The sequence below is a fragment of the Panthera tigris genome, chromosome B4 (assembly GCF_018350195.1).
Source record: "Panthera tigris isolate Pti1 chromosome B4, P.tigris_Pti1_mat1.1, whole genome shotgun sequence".
In the NCBI taxonomy this organism is placed as follows: domain Eukaryota; kingdom Metazoa; phylum Chordata; class Mammalia; order Carnivora; family Felidae; genus Panthera; species Panthera tigris.
In genome coordinates, this window is record NC_056666.1 from 88,036,328 (window position 1) to 88,052,355 (window position 16,028).

A 16,028-nucleotide genomic window follows, 5' to 3' on the forward strand; every position below is an offset into this window, starting at 1 on the left:
TTTGCCAGTTTCACTATGATATGTCATGCAGAAGATTGATTCAAGTTACATCTGAAGGGAGTTCTCTGTGCCTCTTGGATTTCAATGCATTTTTCCTTCCCCAGATCCAGGAAGTTCTCAGCTATTATTTCTTCAAGTACACCTTCAGCACCTTTCCCTGTCTCTTCCTCCTCTGGAATACCAATTATGCAAATATTATTTCTCTTTAGTGCATCACTTAGTTCTCTAATTTTCCCCTCATACTCCTGGATTTTTTTATCTCTCTTTTTCTCAGCTTCTTCTTTTTCCATAATTTTATCTTCTAGTTCACCAATTCTCTCTTCTGCCTCTTTAATCCAAGCTGTGGTCGTCTCCATTTTATTTTGCAGCTCATTCATAACATTTTTTAGCTCCTCCTGGCTGTTCCTTAGTCCCTTGATCTCTGTAGCAATAGATTCTCCGCTGTCCTTTATACTGTTTTCAAGCCCAGTGATTAATTTTATGACTATTATTCTAAATTCATTTTCTGTTATATTGTTTAAATCATTTTTGGTCAGTTCGTTAGCTGTTGTTATTTCCTGGAGTTTCTTTTGAGGGGAATTCTTCCGTTTCGTCATTTTGGATAGTCCCTGAAGTGGTGCGCAACTACGGGCACTTCCCCTGTGCTGTCTTGAATAACTTGTGTTGGTGGGCAGGTCCACAGTCAGACTTGATGTCTGCCTCCAGCCCACCACTGGGGCCACAGTCAGACTGGTGTGTACCTTCTCTTCCCCTCTCCTAGGAGCAGGATTCACTGTGGGGTGGTGTGGCCCATCTGGGCTACTTGCACACTGCCAGGCATGTGGTGCTGGGGATCTGGCATATTAGCTGGGGTGGATCAGCAAGGTGCACAGGGGCAGGAGGGGCAGGCTCAGCTCACTTATCCTTGGTGATCCACTTCGGGAGGGGCCCTGCGGCACCGGGAGGGAGTCAGAGCTGCCAATGGAGGGATGGATCCGCAGAAGCATAGCCTTGGGTGTTTGCATGGTGCCAGCAAGTTCCCTGACAGGAACTGGTTCCCTTTGGGATTTTGGCTGGGGGATGGGGGAGGGAGATGGCGCTGGCGAGTGCCTTTGTTCCCTGCCAAGCTGTACTCTTTCGTCCAGGGCTCAACAACTCTTCCTCCCATTGTCCTCCAGCCCTCCCACTCTCTGAGCAGAGCTGTTAGCTTATAACCTCCCAGATGTTAAGTCCCACTTGCTGCCCGAACACACTCCGTCCGTCCCCTCCGCCTTTGCAGGCCAGACTCAGGGGCTCTGCTTTGTCGGTGGGCTGCCCCTCCGCCCCCAGCTCCCTCCCGCCAGTCCGTGTAGGACACACCACCTCTCCGCCCTTCCTACCCTCTTCCGTGGGCCTCTCGTCTGCGCTCGGCTCCAGAGAATCCATTCTGCTAGTCTTCTGGCGGTTTTCTGGATTATTTAGGCAGGTGTGGGTGGAATCTAAGTGATCCATTGAAGGATTTTTTAACATGACCTTAAACTCTTTGTAAAATGCTAATACTTTGTAAAATAGGGATGCTAACAAAAATTGTAGAAAGACCTTGCATTATATCACACACAGGATGGTGCTTTCAATAAAAGAATGTGTCTTTCCAATTCTTTACTTTAAAATAAGGTCAACACCCTTCTCATCCTCATTGTATGTATCTGTCATCATCAGGTTATGCTAAAAGAACAAATACCCTCCAAATATTAGGGGCTAAAAACATTCCAAATTTATTTTTTATTCATGCCACTATCTATCATGGATAGTTGAGGCATTACTCCACATGTTCCTCCGACTCAGATGGTGGGAGTTCTGGGATCTGGAATGTTACCAGTTACTGCGGCAAAGGCTTTTACACAGTTTTCCCCAGAAGGAACACACATCACTTTCATTGATATTTTATTGACTATAGCTAGCCACATGGTTGGCCATGCCTAACCCAGGAGGATAAGAAAGTGAGATCTCTGAATGCCCAGAGAAGGGAAGGGAGCCAGTTAAATTGTGGAGCACCATTAATGTCTATCATCGACTATTTCCTTTTTTTACCTTTCTGAGCTCAAAAACAAGATCTCCCTTTACTGGAATTTTTGTACTCTTGATACTATGGATATTTAAAATATAAATGGCATACAATGGAGCCAGAGTATATAACTTTGCCTTTTATGTTCTTCCTTGAAACTACTTGAGAGGACGCAAAGTAGAAAGTGGGCTCTTATCTGTGAAGATAGATGTCTAGATATTTTAGTTGCCTACTCACAGCACTTTCTTCTTTTAGAGGGAAGGAAAGGTTGGAGAGTAAGAAAACAAAAATGGAATTCTAGAAAGTGCCATTGAAATTTACCATTGGGTAAATTACCCTTCAAATATGGGTAAGCTGGCACCTTACGTGGTTCATTCTATTCATGGGATTATTTTCAAAGAAGATTAGTCTATCGGTCAAAATTAAATAGAAATTCTAATTTGGCCTCTGACGCTTAAAGAACAATTAAAGAGTCTAATTCAAACTCAATAGGAACATTTCCCTTTCTCCCAAATTATCACATACTCAGGTGCTCTTGAACATTTCATTCAACAAAACCCCAAACCTTGCCCATGATAAACCTTTCTTTTTTGTCTATAGCCCATCATCACTATGTACATTATCATAAAATTTTGGGTATATATGTTTTTAGTTTTCTTTTTCTCCTTATTCAAATTCAACAACAGCAACAACAATAATAAAATTCCTGTAACTGACCACCATGTTAGGGTAGAATAGACTATGCCCTGTGGTAACATGAAAACCCTGACATCTCAGTGACTTCACACAAACATGTATTTCTTGCTAATGCAAAGTCCAGTGCATTTGGCCAGCATCCCTCCAAACAGTAACACAGAGGACTAGGCTCCTTCAATCAACGGGTTTCTTGGAATCTTCTACTTCCAGTCTGATTCTCAACTGGGTCTTCAACTGACAATGAATACATTTCAAAAACAGAAAGTTAAAGAGGGAAAAATGAACATCAAATCTTTTAGTAGAGTGGTTCTTAACATTTTTGGGGAATGAAAAATGTTCTAAGAACTTGATTAAACCATACGTCTTTTCCTTGAAAACCATGTGTACACAAAATTTTGTTACAATTTCAGGAGATTCCGAACCTCTCTTGTCCATTCCTGAAGGATGATGGATTTCAGCTTATGAATCTGGGCTACAAAACAGAAAGACACAAGAAAGACCAATGAGTTGAGGGTAGATTGGGACAATGCAGAAGAGGCATCTCTTGGTTTTATTCACTCCAAAGCAGTTCTAGAAAAGACTTACATGTTAACCCAGGGAACTTGTTTAAGTTAAATATGAGTGTTCATTTGTGAAGATTGAAATGTGTCCAGAAACTTATGTGTCCAAGATAAACCAAGTTGAGAGTGTCCATGCAGAAGCCTAAATTCATAAGAAAATGGTAATCTCATGTGGCGTGATTCTTTTATTTTCCTCCCATTGAGAGGAGGTGTATATGTCCCCTCTACTTGAATTGTGGCAGGCTCCAGGGAAGCCTTGACCAAAGAATACAGCTGAAGGCATGTTGTTCAGTTTTAGGCCCAGAGCCCAAGAGACTGACAGTTTCCACTTCCTCTTTCTTGGAACAGTCTCGGAGGTTAGGTCCTGTATAAGATATCTAACTACCCTGAGACCACCATGCTATGAGAAGCCCAGGCACATGAGGAGCCCCTAGAGGACGACACGTCACGTGCAGAGGAAGAGAGGCCGAAGGGCACCAAAGCACCAAATGTGTGTGTGAAAAAAACCATCCTGCAAGTGGTGGGACCGTCCAGCTCCAGCCACTCCAGGCAACAATCCAATGAGGATTGGAGGCACAGCTTAGCCATTGCAGTATTTTTATCCCACAACATTGTGAGCAAAATACAATGTTTATAGCAAATGGGTTTATACAAGAATAGATAACCAAAATAACCCAAATCATGGTGGGCCTATGAAGGAATTTATTGACAGTCGTAGTTTATTTTGGTGTAAATGTGAGGAGGAAACTTCATATCAATCATTGAACACTTTGGTTTTGCATAATAAAAGCACATGCACATCACTTCTTGGAAAATGTACTAACCCAAGTATCTTAACTCTGGACATATCCAGTGACGGCCATTAGTCTCATTAATACTTCTCTAAAATGATCCCAGCGGTGTTATTCCCACATAAAGAATACCACACTTCCAGCTATGTTATCATTTGTCTAATTGGATTCACCAGTCTTTATTTAGGTCCTCCGTGCTTGACACTGTCCTGCTTCTCTAACAATTAAGAGAATAAGGCATGTCAACCTAATGCAATTAGGGAATAGCACTGTATACAACAAGCCATTTTTAAAATTTGTGGGATGGGTAGTAAACATTTGTATATAAATAAATGTATCATAGTAATAATAAAAATAGTAATTACATTTGTCTGAATTATAAGTAAAGACTTGGGATAGGGAACTAATGTGAGATGAGATTAAGAGGGTAGAACTGATGCAGGTAAAGGGAGCTTTCTAGTTAGAACACCATGCAAGAAATATCGACTTTGGGGGATATTTTTATACTTATTTGGAGATGAAGCTTATTATGTTTCCTTTAGTTGCATCTCTTCTAAAACTCTTTATGGAATGAAAGATGAGCTGATTTAACTTAGCGGTTAATAAAAGAGGGAAAAAGATTCCTCCAAGTTTCATATATAAAATGAGCAGCGTGAAATGTTAGCAACAGTTATTCCCCTTCCCAAATTTCTAAAATCTTGGGGGCCATTTTGTCCCCACCAGTCTTGTCATGTTCTACTTAAGTTTAACTGATCTGGGGAAACTCATTCTACAAACTAATACTTCTATTTCAGCTCCCAACTTTTCACTTCCTTTTATCATTTATTAACTCAACAAATGTTCAATGAGCATCTATTCAGTACTGGCCTTTTATGTGAACTCTATTGGTTGTGCTTGTGTATGTCAACTCTAATAAATTATTTTCTAGAGGAATTCATGGACTAAGCATAAGCATTACATGTAGCATCTCTGCAATTTTTTCTGAATATTATATTGCTTTTTCTTAGTATATTGTCCACTGGTTGTAACCCAGGGAAATCTCAGGCAAACCACCAATCCTCCAGACCTCTATGGATTGATTCCTTTATTTGAAACTGAGGACCCAGTTGTGGTATAAGACTCCTTCTAGATCAAACATGTAGTGATTTGTTTCCAAAGAGTGTTGTGTAAATTGAATTTGAGAAAGATCAAATAAAAATTTAAACCAAATACATAAATTACATTAGGAGACCTCTGTTATAAATCCTATTGTGAAGTGAATCTTCTGTATTGTAAAAAAACAAAAAATAGTTCTTTATTTTTATCCAACTTTTGGGTGTTTTTGTTGTTGTTGTTTGTTTGTTTGTTTTTCTTCTATACAAGGCCAAGGAATTGTGATGATGAATGTAAGCAGGAAACCAGGGAAGTTGTCAAGACAGAAAGTCAGTCACAGGAAAGACACAATCATCAGAGTTTAGCCACAGAGTTAAAACTACATAAGAGCCAGGGTAACTTTGTCAACAATTTATCCAAAAAAGTTTTACCGATATTTACCATGTTCAAAATATTGTGTAAGAAGCTGAGGAATATAGCAGGTCCAGCCATCAGGAAGCTTCCAGCCAGGGAGACAGATATTAATTAGGGAAGAGAGAACAGGCAGTGGAAATTCTTGAGAAAAAAAAAAGAGGAAGGATTATTTGTCAGAACAAAACGAAAGCCTGCATGACTGTAGCTCTGTATCAGGATGAGGCTGGAGAGGTGGGCAGGAGCAAATCATGTGGTCTCATAGGTCGCGTTAAAAATACTGGGTTTTATCTACAAGAAAGGGAAGAAGTTGAGGTATTTTAACAAGGGATACACATAATCATATATGTGTCTTTTAAAAAGAATATTCTGGCTTTATGGGCAAATGGAGAGAGGAGGGAAGAAATAAGTGCAGAGGTACCAGTTAGGAGAGCATTGCAGAGAGACTGATTGGATGGTGGCTAGAGTATGGTGAGGAAGAAGAAAGGTAGCAGATTCTGGTCTTGAGAATGAGTTTGGAAGTGCTGGCATAATGAAGCCCTGCTGCCTGGAATGATTATTCTTGGCCATCCGTGCCAGGACCTAGCCTCAGGCAAATGGGGCACAGGGCAACACAGCCAGGAAACAGACTCACAGAAGCCTTCTGAATGAGCCACTTCCTTTACAAATGAGGGAGCCAACCCAATTTATTCCTTCTTCCACTAGATAGCTTGTTAAATAGTTAGTAACTTTTTAGTTCTACAGTTAATTTAAGAGAATGACTCCTGCAAATAATTCCATCAGGCTATGTTTGGGGTCAGAAAGTTGCCATATAAAGCCAAGGCAATGTTTTTTTCTTCTTTTTTCAAGTTTTTATTTAAATTCCAGTTCGTTAACATACAGTGCAACACTAGTTTCAGGTGTAGAATTCAGTGATTCATCACCCACATACAAAACCCAGGGCTTATCACAAGTGGCCTCCTTAATACCCATCACCTATTTAGCTCATCCCCTTCCCACTTCCTGTCTAGTAACCGTCAATTTGTTCCCTGTAGTTAAGATCTGTTTCTTGGTTTGCCTCTCCTTTCCCCGCCCCTACGTCCATGGTTTTGTTTCTTAAATTCCACACACAAAAGCAAATGGTATTTGTCTTTCTCTGACTTATTTCACTCAGCATAATACTTTCTGGCTCCATCCACATCATTGCAAATGACAAGATTTCATTCTTTTTTATGGCTAAGTAATATTCCATTGCGTATATATACCATGCCTTCTTTATCCATTCATGAGTTGATGGAAATTTGGGCTCTTTCCATAATTTGGCTATTGTTGATGGCAAACTATTTTTCTGTGTGACATTTTCCCTCCTACAGATGCTTTTTATTGCTTTATTAGGTAACTGCTGTATGTGAGCCAACATAGGTAAAGGGGAAAATATCTACTGACTATTCAGAAAGACCGTAATACATTCCCCTTCTCTTCTGAGACACAGATTTGAATGTAATGAAACAAAGAATCAGCTGGGAGATCATGTAAAATGTAAAGGGAGAATTGGCTTTGGATCTCTTTCTGAGAGAAAGAAATTAAATTACACAGAGTATGGTTTTAAGGTAAATATGTAGACTTTCCTTCAAGATAGGACCTGTTGTGGAAGAATTAATTTACTCCTTTTTAAGCTTAATTATTATAGGCAGTATTTGTATGTAAGTGTATGGTTAGATGCATAGACTAGTGCAGGTTCATGCTTTCTTATTGTCAGGTAATTATTCCAGGTATAATTTGCTTATTTTGTTCAGAATTGCTTAATAAATTGAGTGCACTGACTGAGAAAACATAACTAATTTGACCCTATGACTCATTTCGGCAATTTGCCACTAGAATTGAGTTCCAAATCAAGATATACGAATTATTTATTTCACTAATTAAATAAGAATTCTGTTCCAATATCCTGGCAAGTTTAGTTGAAGGCTTACTTCTGTTTCTCGTACACACAGTCACCGTAATGCCATACGAAGGCATCTATCTCCAGGTGTAATAGACACACTGGGGGATGAGCGTGGTTCAGACAAGGAGCTGAGTCCTAGGCTCTAATCTTACCTCTAACTTAGGAGCTGTGTGACTTTGGCCAATTACCTTGATCAGGTTGCACCTCAGTTTCTTCTTACTAAAATCAGGTGTTTCTTGCCTGTCCAACTAATTCATAGTGTGGCAAAGGCCAACTCAATAATATTTTCAGTTCAGAAGAAGATACTATTTATTGAAAGTGACAAGTGTCGTAGAAAGGCATTAGCGTGTGGAGTACCAGTGTTGGAGAAAAGGCAAAGTGGATGTTGAGTTTTCCTTCTTTAAACTCCATCCCTTAGCATGTTAACGGGCACGAGAATGTCAGGTCAGAGCGGTGGTTTGGGAATTTAGAGCGGGCACATATATATTAGGAAAAGTTTTTGTTGACTTTAATCATCATTGAATCCATGGGGTACTCTGACTGTGGGAAAATAAATTTTTAGGCGTACAGACAGCAAAGTTGTTTTATAATTTTCATTAAAAGATGTCAACGCTAAAGGAAAGAGGGTACTTCGTCACTCTAATTCACTGAAACAATTTTCATAAAGTGTATTTGACAGGACAATAGTTCTTTAAAAAATTCTGCGAGATAAAATGTCAGTGATCAAATAAGTTTGAAATATTCAGGAAATCTGATGGCACTTTAAAAGTTCTGAGAGGGGCGCCTGGGTGGCGCAGTCGGTTAAGCGTCCGACTTCGGCTCAGGTCATGATCTCGCAGTCCGTCAGTTCACGCCCCATGTCAGGCTCTGTGCTGACAGCTCGGAGCCTGGAGCCTGCTTCGGATTCTGTGTCTCCCTCTCTCTGCCCCTTCCCTGCTCATGCTCTGTCTCTCTCTGTCTCTCAAAAAAATGAATAAACGTTAAAACGTTAAAAAAATTTAAAAAAAAATTCTGAGGTATCCCATAATATATTCTTATAAATGTATAAAAATCCATGTACTCATGAAGGTGTATTTATAATGTTCATATTGATATAAAAAGGCATCCATTTTCTGAATGGGTTTTCTCATGTCCCTCAATTTGCCCATCACTTCACCGGGCCTCTCCTATTTCTTAGTCTTCAGCTGGAAAGCAAGACCTGGGCAGAGCCCCCAAAACATTTATTAATGTGCTTTCATGGTGTGTGTTGGGGGGGGGGGACAGTTAACAAAAAACTAATTAAAAGAATATGCAAATCGGTTTTCCTACAAACTGGCTTTTAATAAATTGCTGTGCCTTCCGAAATAGCACCCGTGGGCGCTCCCGCGTGGCATGGGAAGGAGCCAGCTCCTGTAGTGTCTCCGATGGCTGAGACCTGAAGTAACCTGATGGCGGAGGCTGGGAACGTAGACAGCCAAAGCCAAGGGTTGGATGAAGGATGAGCCTGAGGTTCGGAGCATCTGAGTGCCAGTGAGAGCAATGGTGGAGGCACAGTTTGTCAGCAAGGAGGCTGGGGTCCCTCACCACACAGAATCTATCAGCTACAGACCATTAGCAGGAGACCCATCAAGGGCTATATGGAGAGGCGAGGAAAGATTAATTAAACTTTAACCAGAAGCCAATAGGAACTAGCAAGGAAGGAGGAGAGTCCCCTTTTCCCAAAGCCTAACCCTTTGAACCTAGCCATCCTAGTGGGAAGGAGGGGGGCGGGGATTCTTTGAGAGAACAGAATGATTCTTGATAGGAAATTTGAACTTTGAATTAACAGAATACTTACCTAAAAGGTGGGTTAATCTGATAAACCAAAAAGTCCACCAGCATACTTACATTGGTATTAAAGGAAAAGTAGCAGCTTTAAGCTGCTTAATGCCAAAGGGTATTTCCTGGCATAGAGCTTCAAATATTACAAGCCTAGAATAAATATTTGCTGACTTTTTGATAAAAGAGCTCAAAATTAATTTCTAGATCCAGAAGGCAACCAGTTACTTTTGTTCAGGATGACTCTTTCTTAGCCACCAATGCAAATATTTTAAGAAACTTCAGTGTGGCTTTCACACATGGCATTCTTTGAAGCAATGTTAGACAATACATTTTTGACATTAAGTAAAGGACATTTCTTCAATATCGCAACCCTCATGTTATAGACCAATCTGCCCCTTGGATTATCTGTAGATTAAAAACGAAACGCCCAGCATCCCTAATGTACTAATACTTAAAACACCTTATCATAGAACTAAGAGGGTAATTTCGTTGATATGAAAATCAAGGAGCCGAAACGGTTAGTATTTTTGTGCTTTTAAAAAATATTTGATTTACTTTTATTATCTGAAAATATTTATAGACAAAGAGGTTTAAAACTCAGCTATTTAAACCCTCTGTATTTTTTAAATTAAGGTGTAGTTAACACACAGTATTACATCAGTTTCAGGTGTGCAGCATAGTGATTCCACATTATGCTATGCTCACCACAAGTGTAGCTACCGTCTGTCACTGTACAACCCTATTACGCTATCAATGACTGTATTCCCTCTGCTGTGCCTTTTATTCCCTTATTCGTTTCACAACCAGAAGCCTGTACCTCTCAGTCCCCTTCTTCCATTTTGTCCATCCTCCCACCCTCCTCCCCTCTGGCAACCATCAGTTTGTTCTCTGTATTTAGGAGTCTGTTCTGCTTTTTGTTTGTTCATCTGTTTTGTTTTGTTTTTTTGGATTCTACATATAAGGGAAATAATATGGTATTTGTCTTTCTATGTATGACATATGTCTCTTAGCATAACACACTCTAGGACCATCCATGTTGTCACAAATGACAAGATCTCATTCTTTTTCATGGCTGAGTAGTATCCCATTATAAATATAAATATAAATATAAATATACATAATATGTATGTATGTATATATATAATATATCACTTCTTTATCCATTCATCTACCAATGAACACTCAGGTAGCTTCCATATCTTTGCTATTGTAAATAATGCTTCGGTAAGCATAAGGGTGCACATATCTTTTCAAATTAGTGTTTTTATTTTCCTTGGGTAAATGCCCAGTAGTGGAATTTTGGGGTCAAAAACCATAAAAGACGGGGCACCTAGGTGTCTCAGTCGGTTAAGTGCCCAACTTCGACTCAGGTCATGATCTCACAGTTTGTGAGTTTGAGCCCCGCATCGGGCTCTGTGCTGACAGCTCAGAGCCTGGAGCCTGCTTTGGATTGTGTCTCATTCTCTCTCTGCCCCTCCCCCACTTGTGCACGCGCTCTCTCTCTCTCTCTCTCTCTCTCTCTTAAAAATAAATAAAAATGTAAAAAAAAAAACAATTAAAAAAAAACAACCATAAAAGACTCTTAAATACAGAGAACAAACTGAGGGTTATGGGAGGGGGGTGGGAGGAAGGGCTAAATGGGTGATAGGCATTAAGAAGGGCACTTGTTGAGATGAGCACTGGGTGTTGTATGTACGTGATGAAACACTGGTTTCTACTCCTGAAAACAGCTACTACACTGTATGTTAACTAACTTGAATTGAAAAAAATTTCTTTTATTGTCTTATTTATTTTTGAAAGAGAGAGAGAGAGAGACAGAGCATGAGCATGGGAGGGGAAGAGAGGGAGGGAGACACAGAATCTGAAGCAGGCTCCATACTCTGAGCTGTCAGCACAGAGCCCGACATGGGACTCAAACTCACGGACCACAAGATCATGACCTGAACCAAAGTCAGACGCTTAACCGACTGAGCCACCCAGGGATCCCAGTCACTAACTTGAATTTAAATAAATATATAATTTTCTAATTTTTGAGAAACCTCCATACTGTTTTGCATAGTGGCTGCACCAATGTGCATTCTCATCAACAGTATTCGGGGGTTGCTTTTTTTCTACATTCTTGCCAACACTTGTTATTTCTTGAATTTTTGGTTCTAGCCATCTGACAGTATAAGGTGATATTTCATTGTAGTTTTGGTATGCCTTTCCCTGATGATTAGTGATGTTTGAACATCTTTTCATGTGTCTGTTGGCCATCTGTAAGTCTTCTTTGGAAAATGTCTATTCGGGTCCTCTGCCCATTTTTAATAGGATTATTTGGTTTTTGGTGTTGAGTTGTACAAGTTATTTAAATATTCTGTATGTTAGCTCCTTATTGGATATATCATTTACAAATGTCTTTCCCCATTCAGTTTCCTTTTTGTTTTGTTGATGGTTTCCTTTAGTATGCAAAAGCTTTTTATTTTGGTGTAGTTTCAATAGTTCATTTTTGCTTTTGTTTCCCTTGCCTGAGGAGACATATCTAGAAAAATGTTGCTAAAGCCAATGTCAGTGAGATTACTGCCTATGCTTTCTTTTAGGAGTTTTATGGTTTTGAATCTCACATTTAAGTCGTCTATCCATTTTGAGTTTATTTTTGTATATGGTATAAGAAAGTGGTCCAGTCTCACTCTTTTGCATGTAGCTAGCTCCAGTTTTCCCAGCACCGTTTGTTGAAAAGCCTGTCTTTTCCCCATTGTATATTCTTGCTTCTAGCATTTTTTATTCTCAACTAAAAAAACCAAAAGATGCATTCATTATGACTATGGGTTTTTACTGGCCATAGAGACTAAATACTGCCTGTGAGCTCTGTTTTCTAGTGATGTTCCACATATCAATGGCAGATTGTTAAGTGCTACTCAGTTGCTTAAGGATGTACTCTTACATAACTGGGATTTTTTACCATCTTCTAAAATTTCCTACCATGAATAGTTACCATGTGCTATTATTACCAAAGTGATTTGGCAAACAGCTGTCTCTTGAAGTTTGCATCTGTTTACTTTTACCCTGTGTATCTCAGCTCTATGTGGTTCCTATCAAATTCCCAAGTTTGCAACATTGCCAATGGCGGTGTTCTGCCTGTATAACTGAAGCCAGTTTGAAATTTCTAAAGCTTCTATCTTTCCAACACACTAAAGGTGAAAATAGGGAATAACTAGGTTGCAATAAGCCAAGAGATTCTCAACCCTGGCTATCCATTAGAAGCTTTTGAGACTACAGATGATTATAATGTGTAGCTGCAGTTAAAAATTGTAGTCTAAATGGATCTACTCCAAGTAGAAATCTGTCAGACAAACGCTGAGCTGCAAGGGGATACAAATCCTTGTATCTTTCTTCCTCTGTGTACATCTTTCACATTCTAGTTCTTGCCTCTGCCCCACCAGGGAGAGTGTGTGTGTGTGTGTGTGTGTGTGTGTGTGTGTATTTGTTTTTGTTTTTGTCTTTCTTGGTTGTTTTTTGTTTGTGTTTTTGTTTGTGTTTTTGTTTTTGTTTTAGATGGAGAAAACTTTTCTAATGTGTGCCTCTGTATAGGTATGTTTTCTTCAGGGACAGAGGAAAGAGAGATGGTGAAGAATGAGGGTAGAAGCATGGTGCGTGAGTAGGGACAATATCATAATAACCGATTGGGCTGAAGTCTTCATCTATCTACTTGACATCAGAGGATGATGATTTCAAAGGGATAGAAAGGTGTGTAAATCTGAAAAGCCAAGGATAAAATGGGAAGACAAGGTAGTTGTGACCTAGTAGGTGGGGACTAAAAGCATCCTGAGGTAAAAGAGGTCACCAGGGCACTGAGGAAGACTTAGACGTGATTTTCTTTCAAAATCTCCACATGGCCCTGGGCAGATCATTACTTGGAGCACTGAAACTAGGGTTAGAAAAACACCTGCTGCCTAGGGTGGTAGGGGTAAATTAGGAGAGTTCTGGAGGCTTGACTAGGGGATACAGAGGAGTATCCAGCCACTGAGTCCCCTGATCTCACCCCTTCCTCCACCTCCTGCCACACTATAGTTAGGGCATTAAAGTTTTGGAAAAGAGCATTGGGTGGGTGAAAGAACAGGATGGTTTTCTGAAGGGAAAATGACCTCCCCTCCCTGTCCACTTAAAGTCTCCAGGCGTGGGTTAGCAGGGCCTGTGTTCTACTCTCCTGCTCCATTGCCAGGCTGAGTGGCTGATACCCCCAAAGGCAAATGAGCTTTCAGAAATAATAACCAGACATATGAGTAACACAAATACTTCACAGAAGAGATAATAAATGAATGTTTTATGTTAGATGAGGATTAATGAAACAGAATGAAGGAAATTTGAAACATAATAAATTTCCTCCAAGAGGTAAAAGAGAGACAAGAACATGCAGTTATAGGAAGAGCCAATTGGAAATAATGGGTATGAAAAACATTGTAGTAGACATAAAAAATTGAAAAGATGAGCTAAATATTAAAAAGAATATTACTTAAGCATGGTTATGAGCTGGTCTAAGAATTCTGCCAAAGGACATGTGAAGGAAAAAAGAGAATATATTTTCTTAATGAAGAGTTAACAAACAAGGTGATGAAAGAAGGAGTATGAAGATGTATATATTATAATACAGGAAATATGAGAAGAAATTAAGAGCCAAACATATCCAGAATCAAATGGGGTAGAAGAAGAAGCACCTCATATAAACAGATGATTATGAAATTTAAAAACATCAAAGAGAACATTCTTAAAGCTTCCAGAAAAAAGCAAAACACTTGTAAGGAAAACAAAATCAGACTGATATAAAATTTTGGAAGAGAAACACAGGAAAGAAGAAGATAATGAAGTAATATTTTCTAGGTGCTGAAATACTTTGAACTGAGAATTTTATATCCTGTTAAATGATTATTTAAAGTGAATATCAAGATATTCTCAGATACATAAGTCTCAGAAGGTCTTCCAGGGAAAGATGAAAGCATTTTTGTAGGAAGTACAGCAGCAGCAGAGAGAAATTAATCCAGGAAGATTATGGGCAATATATGGGAAAGAGAAGATGAATAATAAATAATTTAGTGAAGATTAACAGAGGCCACAGAATATATTCCTGACATTCCAGAACTATCAATGAGACAGAAAGAGTTGGGGGTAGGGAGAGGGTGCTAAATCACTTGTCTTCTTGGAGGGGAAGATAGAGGCATTAAGTTTAAGAAATCAATCTTTAAACAAGTAGAAGAAACTTTTATCCCTACAAAGGAAGGTAGAAAGGAGAAAATACAGATAAATAGAAAATAGAAATCAATATGATAGAAATAAGTTCTGATATAATGGTAAAAATGCCAAGCACAAACAATGGTTTAAAACACAGAGGATTTCAGAGTGCCTGGGTGTCAGAGTCGGTTAAATGTCCAACTCTTGATCTCAGCTCAGGTCATGATCTCGTGGTTTGTGAGTTTGAGCCCCACATCGGGCTCTGCACTGATGGTGTGGAGCCTGCTTGGGATTCTGTCTGTCCTTCTCTCTGCCGTCCTGCACATGTGCTCTTTCTCTCTCTCTCTCTCTCTCTCTCAAATAAATATAAAATAGTTAAAACACAGAGGGTTACTTTTCGATGGCTGAGTATATATATATATATATATATATATATATATATATATGTATATATATATCTCACATCTTCTTTATCCATTCATCAGTCAATAGATATTTGGGCTCTCTCCATAGCTTGGCTATTGTTGATTATGATGCTATAAACATTAGGGTGCATGTGCCCCTTCAAATCAGCATTTTTGTATCCTTTAGGTAAATACCTGGTGGTGCAATTGCTGGGTCATGGGGTAGTTCTATTTTTAACTTTTTGAGTTGTTCTCCAGAGTGGCTGCATCAGTGTGCGTTCCCACCAAGAGCATAAGGGAATTCCCCTTTCTTTGCATCCTTGCTAGTATCTGTTGTCTTTAGTGTTGTTAATTCTAAACATTCTGACAGCTATGAGGTGGTATCTCATCATGGTTTTGATTTGTATTTCCATGGCGATGATTGATATTGAGCATCTTTTCATGTGTCTGTTAGCCATCTGGATATCTTCTTTGGAAAAATGTCTGTTCATGCCTTCTGCCCATTTCTTAAAATTTGTTTTAATCTTTTTATTATTTTTTTTAATTTTTGAGAGAGAGAGAGAGAGAAAGAGAGAGAAACAAAGCATAAGAGGGGGAGGGGCAGAGAGAGAGAGAGAGAGAGAGAGAGAGAGAGGATCTGAAGCAGGCTCCAGGCTCTGAGCTGTCAGCACAGAGCCTGATGTGGGGCTTGAACTCACAAACTGCAAGATCATGACCTGAGCCAAAGTCAGAGTTTAACCGACTGAGCCACCCAGGCACCCCTCTTCTGCCCATTTCTTAACTGGATTTGTTTTTTGGAGTATTGAGTTTGATATGTTCTTTACAGATTTTGGATACTAACTCTTTTTATCAGATATGTCATTTACAACTATCTTCTCTTATTCCATGGGTTGTCTTTTAGTTTTGTTTATTGTTTCCTTTGCTGCACTTGATGAAGTCCTGATAGTTCATTTTTGCTTTTGTTTCCCTTGCCTCTTGAGATATGACTAGTAAGAACGTGCAACAGCCAAAATTTAAGAGATTGCTGCCTGTGTTTTCCTCTAGATTTTGATTATTTCCTGTTTCACATTTAGGTCTTTCATCCATCCATGGAATATTACTCAGCCATCAAAAAGGATGAAA